The following is a 7587-nucleotide window of genomic DNA, read 5'->3' as shown; positions in this document are numbered from 1 at the left end:
CTAAGCCTAATGGTAGCTACTGAGTGGGACTGAATATACGTACAGTCAATGATCAGACAATCCACAGCAACCGAACAACACAGAACAATCAGGATTTGGCCGAGTCTAGCTTCTCTGATTTTTGCTCCTGTTTCTAACTCAGGACCAACCAAGAAAGCCAAATAAACTCCCAAACCAGTCCCATATGACGTCCCATTTTTAACTAGCTCGCCTCCACCTTTCCTATGCCAACAACTGCTAATGGGGGTATACTTAAAGCCTTTTTTCACTTAAAAAAAAAACCTCCCCGCCTGTCTTTGAATCTATGCCAAACATTAGTGGTGGTGGTTGAAGTCTTACTATCGCAAGCTCTGTCTTCATTTATTTCAACAGCACAACAACATGCACCATGTAAAGGGGTAATACACCTAAAGACAATTGCAGTCATTACTGCATATTTCATGTTACTTCAAAATTAATGAAGTGTCAACCATTATCTCATTTAACCCTCACAATAATAGCAATGTGGTTGAGAAGACAATTGTACTACACAATTTAGCAAGTAAGAAAACTCAGACAAAGGGATGTCATTGATTTGCCCAAGATAACAGAGGTAATAAGTGGCTGAGTCAGAACAGGAGTCTCCAGAACATACATCCAAGGCTCTTTACCATTTAAGCTTGCAGTTTCCAAAGTCTGAATGACTTCAGTAGCCTCTGGCTGGGTGTGATAGCTCATGCTTGTAATCGCAGCACTTTGGGAAGCCGAGGAAGGAGGATTGCTTGAGCCCAGAAGTTTGAGACTAGCCTGGGCACTATAACCAGACTTCATCTGTACAAAATACCAAAACAATTAGCCAAATATGGCAGCATGAACCTATAGTCCCAGCTTCTTGGAAGGTTTAGGAAGGAGGATCGCTTGAACCCAGTAAGCCATGATCATGCCACTGCCTTCCAGTCTAGAGTGAGATCCCGCAACTAAAAGAAAAAAAGTCTCAGTGGTATTATCATGAAAGTCATATTACTAAGAATGTCACTTCATGAAAGTTTCTATAGTTCTCTCTCCCTTTCTCACTCTCCATACAAGTGTATGTGGACATCTGTCTGCTGGTCTCTCTGTCATGTGTCTGTCCCACTGTGTCTGGGATTTCATGTCTTTCCCTTCATGTACATCTATATGTTTCTGAATCCATGGGTCTGACCTTCACATGAATTTTTTCCCCCATTTATCCCTTCTTCTTTTCTGACTATGGCTATGCTAGGCCTTCTCTACAGTCATAGTACAGAACAGATTCAATAGAAAGACAGGTGCCCCATTCCCAGTCTAAAAATTGTTCCATACGTCATATTGGGAATCAGTATCTTTGGTTAGTTCCCAGATATCTAGCAAAAGAGGAAACAAGGGAAACACCTTGGCATGGCTCACTCTGCTTCATGCACGCCACTGAAATCAGAAGAGCATCTGAATCACTTCACTTCAAGGGTGATTTTACATCTTCTGAGATTCTTTTTAACGTCTATAACGGTACCTCCTGCTGGTCCAGTCTTGTGTCTATCTTCTCATACACCAGTGCTCTGGATCTTTCAACATGTCCCTCTGTGAGGGATGCTTAGAGAACCAAGTCCTGTGCTTAGGAGCATGGGGTCTGCCACTTACTAGCTGTGTGTCCTTGAGTGAGTCACTTACTTTTCCTAAGTCATAGCTTTCCCTTCTATAACATGGAAGTTATGACACCCTACATCATAAGGGTGTTATAAGGATTAAATGGCATGATCCACATAAAGTACTTAGCACAAGTACTGTACATGGTAAGAGTTCAATAAATTATCACTATCATTAACAAGCAGGATGCGTGTCCCACTGCTTGCTTTATTTTTTCTAAGCCATAGGCCTTGCTCCTCAAGGGGCATTTCCACCAGGCTATGCCATGAGCTTCTCAAAAGCATTATGTCCAGAGTTAACCTCATTACCTTCCCCAGCAGCCCCACTACCCACAGCTGGTGTCACCCTCCTCTCCTTTGCAGTGTATTTCATTCAATAATCATGCACTGACTAAGCACATCCTATGGAATTATCTGATTTTTATTCTATGGGAATAGAACAACTCAGTAAATTATAGACAACTAATAGCTATGCCAAATAATTCTTATTTATAGCTATGTAGATTTTGTCCAGTAGATGCTGGAGTCCAGCTCCAGCAGGTCAGGGTTTCCTGAAAGAGGGACAGCGTCAGCTCAGGAGAGAAAACTTGGACACTGACTCTGCTGCAAGCAGATTTATTGTCTTTACCAACTCCTTTTGTACCCTACATGTTTTTTGTTTTCAAGGCAATCAGTTACAATTTAATGGACCAGACAGGCAATGTATCTTTGTTCATCCTGTTTTGATCTTAAAACATTATCATCCTAAACATTAACTATAAATTTTATAAACTTCTAGCATTTTTAATGATTACCATTTCTTAATGTCCATACAAAACTTACTTATTTCTATAACTATTACATTATAAATCACTACCAAGTTCTAAGCACTATAATTATCACATTAGATTAACAAGTCACACCCATGACCTTCACACAGCAATTTGCAGCTAGCTGGAGTAAAACAACATTTATTTCAGAAGAAATAAAATCACACAAGTAATTATTTACCCGCACATGATATTTAAAAGCTCTACTCATAATTTCCTGGCAAGGCCAGTGAGTTCAATGATAAACATTAAATCAAGCACTTTCTGATTTTTTACAATTTTTCCAACTATAATGTTTACTCAAGTGATTGTATGGTTTAATACCAGGAGGCTGGGGACATGGAAACCTAGGGAGGAATTCAAATGAAGGGAAGGTAATTTTTCATCAATTCCCCTCTTGCCTTTTTGCAAGGGGTAGTGGAGGCGTGAGTGGAATTTTGCCTTCCATCCTCAGAACTTTTTGGCTACACTAATAACAAAAGTAGAAGAAGCAAGGGTCTCAGCTGCCCAGGTTTGCTTTGCGACCCAGGGTCTTCAGCCCCCTGGACTTTGTTAGCAGGAAGGCCTCCATGGCTGGCTCCCAACAAGTAGAGGTTTAATTGGTTTCCCTTCTCCACTGTGGAAAAATCCAGTTTTGTTTTTATTTGCATATTCATTTAAATATTATCAATCTATACACGTGTGTCTGTTCTTTAGATTTTCTTTTGAATTGGCTGTAACACCTTACCAGTTCTCTTTAATAACAAATTGACCAAAATCTTTAACAGGTGTCCATTTTATGATGAGAGTCAAAATTTTACCATTTTTGAAAATTATCTTTTAACATCTCTGTCAAGGAATAACAACATTTATTTATTAATAAGTATTTTTTAAGTTTATCCATTTTCCCACAGAATCACAAAATACCCTTGACCCTCTGACCCTCACACCTCATTTCTCACAGTTGATAAGCCCTATCAACTGTATCTTTCTGATGCCGAGCAAAGACCACTGCAGTGTTATGTGTAAACATGGGCTGTAGAGTCAGACCATGAGAGCTGACACATGACACTTCATGACACAACCTTCATGACACATGACTTCATGACATAACCTCAGGGTTAGTTATTTCATCTCTTCTAGCTTTAGTTCCTGCATCTGCAAAATGTGGAAACAATACTTTAGCCCAATCCTAAGGGGGAATAAGTGAAGATAACCCATGTAAAGTGTTTAGCCCAGTGCCTGGCATGTAGTGAGTGCTTCACCTAAAGGTGCTCACCTAAAGGTAATATTGATAATCTCACGGACTCATCTGTCCCTTACCCTTCCCACTTCTGTACTGGCTAGTTCAGACCCATTTAATGTTCTTTCTAGGTTATTGTCACCCGGCTTCTCTGGTCCTCCCAGCCCCCATCAGTTCCTCTCCATTCCTGTGTCCACATTCCCCCAGAATAATTTGTGGGTGTTGCTATTCTCTGTAATGGTCATAGTAAGAGGACATAAAGAGCTTCTCAAGTCCTCTTAAGCCCAGTGTCCTTGTCTCAGTCACTGCTTCCCAATTTAGAAAGTTTCATGTGGAAGCTGTAGACAACAGAGAAAATAGTCTCCCTTTAGGACTGTCCTGTTTCTGATAAAATACATTATCATTTTTAATTAGTCTAACTTGAGAACATTTTGATTAAAAACAAAAAAAGTCTGCATTTAATTCTTTCTTTTCAAAAAAAGAACTTGATTAGACATTCTACAGTAGATCTAGAAATTTTAAGACAAAAGGGAAACTATCATGAGATCAGTTTTGTACCAATAGGATAAGATTATTGAGCAAATTTTCCTTCAGCATAAAAATTATACTACTTAGCTATGCAACTTTTTAAAATTTCAGACATCCGTTTTCTTAGACATGTAAGCAGCCTTTATAGAGTGTCATTCTTATTAGTTATAGCCAGATTCATAAAGTGGGAAGGAGCAAATGCAGCATGAGGTTAGGGACAGAAATTAAGCTTAAATGTCAGCAGCAAAGGCAAATTTGTGTCTACAAAATGCTCTTCTGTGAAAGCTATACCGTAAAGTCATGACATCAAAGGAATCCAAGAGAGGGGTTCAGGTCACAAGAGGAGGAGAGTGGTCACTGTGGAATGAAAACGTTACTAAATGCATTTGGAGGCAACTTGGAGGTACATTCCAAAATTTTAAAGGCCCATATACTTTGACACAACAATCACACATCTCAATCTATTCTATAGAAATAGCTGGGTACAGTAGGTCATGCCTGTAATCCCAGCACTCTGGGAGGCTGAGGTGGGAGGATTGCTTGAGGCCAAGAGTTCAAGACTAGCCTGGGCAACATAGTGAGGCCCTGTCTCTATGAAAAAGAAAAAAGAAAGACAAAAGCAATAGTAATGCATACAAATATATTTATACTAAGATGCTCACTGTCATATTGTTTATAACAATAGCACTGTCACAGTTTTTAAACAACACAAAGAAATGTATGTAACAGTGTCTGTCAGTAGTGGTATGTTTAAATAACTTGTGATATACTTAAATGTCGAGAAACAGAAAATTCAAGCCAAAGAGTAACTTGGCATAACAAGGGAAAACTGTGGCTCAAATAATTGGGGTTGACTTAATCCAGAGGTTCCAGTGCCATTTCTCCATGATTCCCTTGGATTTTCCCTGCTTTCTGCACCAGCTTCACCCTCAGCAGGACAAGAGGATACGTGCTGAAATTTTAGACGACAATCTGTAGAAAAAGAGAGAAGTACTTCTGGAATTCTTCCAGAGGAAGAATCTGACAGACAGCTACTTGTACCCAAAAAGTCTGTCTACCTCTTTGTCCTTGTTACATGGCCACCTAGCTACAAACCACATTTTCAAGCCTTCCTTGCAGCTAATATGACTAGTTTCTTACAGAAAAAATATGAATGGAAATAATGTGTGCAATTTCCAACTCTCACTTAGTTAAAAAGGAAATTGTTTACTCTGGACTTCTCATATCTTATCTCAGGAAGCGAACTCTGTTAGAATCATGGCAGCTACCAGCTTCAAACATGCAGACAATGACAACATCCTGAGAGATGATGAGGCAACAAGATAGAAAAAACAAGGTCTCCTGAGCAACTCAGGCAACAAAGCTGCCTTTCCAGCCTAGGTTGGCCAATGACAGAAAAATAAATTTTTGTCTTATTTGGTCCATTGTATTTGAGAGTCTCTTTGTTATATCAGGTCTGCTTTTACACTAGTGTGTGTGTGTGTGTGTGTGTGTGTGTGTGTGTGTGTGTGTGTGTGTGTGTGTGTGTGTTCCTATATATGTGGAAATGCTAGCCAGAGCAATTAGGTAAGGGAAAAAAGTTTCCAAGTCAGAAAAGAAGAAGAAATAGATATTCCTCCTAAAGTCTCTGGTGAATCTCTCCTCTCACATTCTTATGACCTAAATTTCATCAGTGTCTCCTCTTAAGGCAACCATCTGTAAGGGGGATGGGATTCCCAGTAGGCCAAAAGAGACCCATCTCGAATGGGGTGTGTTAGCTATCTCAGAAACACATAGAAACTCATGAAGGAGAAAGAGAGACGTGAAGGAAATGGAATTGTTATAAAGGAAGAGAGAATGAGAAGAATGGATGCTGGGCAGAAAGACTATTAACAACATCAAACATACTGTTAAATTCTACACCACTCTTAGAGAGAATGATTGTCTATGTGTATTAATGTGGAAAGATGTCCACAATATCTTGAGTAGTTAAAAAAAAGTTACAAAACTATATTCCCATATTTCAGTATGATATCATTTGGTGAAAGCAAAAGCAGTTTAAAATTTGTTAAACCATGGATATATACATTAAATATGCATACAAAAGATTCTAAAAATTCCATTCATTCCAGAGAGTGAAATTGTCAAAAAGAGGTGAAGGAGAATTTTCACTTTTAATTGTAACCTTTTGTCTCACATTTTTACATATGAATTCTTTTGGTAATAATAAAATATACATAAGGTGAAAAGTTAGGAAGAGACAAAAGAGAGGAAAATGAAAGAATCTGGAAGAAATAGGCCAACCTGTGTCCTGAGAGGAGCTGGAGGGTCTAGAACACAGGCTTCCCTGCTTGGAGTTTTCCATACCATTAAAGGTCACAGCTGCTACAGCAGGATCCAGTTCATGGGTCCTTCCCTGTGCTTAGGTAGGGTAGAGCAGTGGAGATAATACTTTCTTCTTTAACTATTGATTTGGGATCAGTGTTTACCTTATTCCTCATTGAGATGGCTTTGAGACCATCTCTTCCCTTATCCCTAAAACTCCATCTCTTTTAAAGCTCATGCCAGCACATTCTACACATTTGTGGTAGTCATCTATAAACTTCAAGGTCAATCCAAGTTCATCCCTTAAATGATCTCTGATTCAATAGCTCTCTTCACTTTTATTCATAGTCATCATAACTCTCAGTGGTTTCAAAATCAAGTATACAGTCCTTCCATATTGCATCCCATCAGTTCCTTAACCTTGATCACCTCTGATGATCTTATCCTACACCTTGTCTAACCGATCCATTATTATGTTCATAGTCTGGACCAGTGCCATCCAATAAAGCATCCTGCCATCATGGAAATGTTTAATCTTTGCACTCCAATGAGGTAGCCATTAGCAGCATGTGGCTGTTAAGCACTTGAAATGTGGCTAGTGCCAATAAGAACATAAATTTTTAATTTACTTAATGTTAATTAATTTGAATTTAAATAGCTACACATGGCTAGTGGCTATTGTATCAAACAATGCAGGTCTTGACTTTGCAATTCTCAACAAGTACAATTTCCATAGTCTAAATTACAGACACCTCACTCTGTAATTGTTATTTTCTTACAAGTAACTCCTTCTAATATATTCCTTCAACCACAGGGACTTTCTGACACTTTGCCATCTTTCACTCTCCCACCTCCCACATTTTCTCATCCCCCTCAGTACACTTAGCGTTTACCGTTATATAATATCAAGTTCTCATACACTCTCAACTCCATTGTCCTTTCTCACTTATTCATACTTGCATGGCAGAACTCCAACTCTGGTCAAAATCCCACTCTCCACCTACCTCAAACATTCATCTGAGCACTCGACCTTAGATAGAGGAAAAACACTCAGCACCTTAGCTGATCACGCTTCAACTCACTA

The sequence above is a fragment of the Carlito syrichta genome, unplaced genomic scaffold, assembly GCF_000164805.1.
Source record: "Carlito syrichta isolate Samal-C Ts95f unplaced genomic scaffold, Tarsius_syrichta-2.0.1 Scaffold305112, whole genome shotgun sequence".
Taxonomy (NCBI): domain Eukaryota; kingdom Metazoa; phylum Chordata; class Mammalia; order Primates; family Tarsiidae; genus Carlito; species Carlito syrichta.
This window is presented reverse-complemented; position numbering follows the sequence as displayed.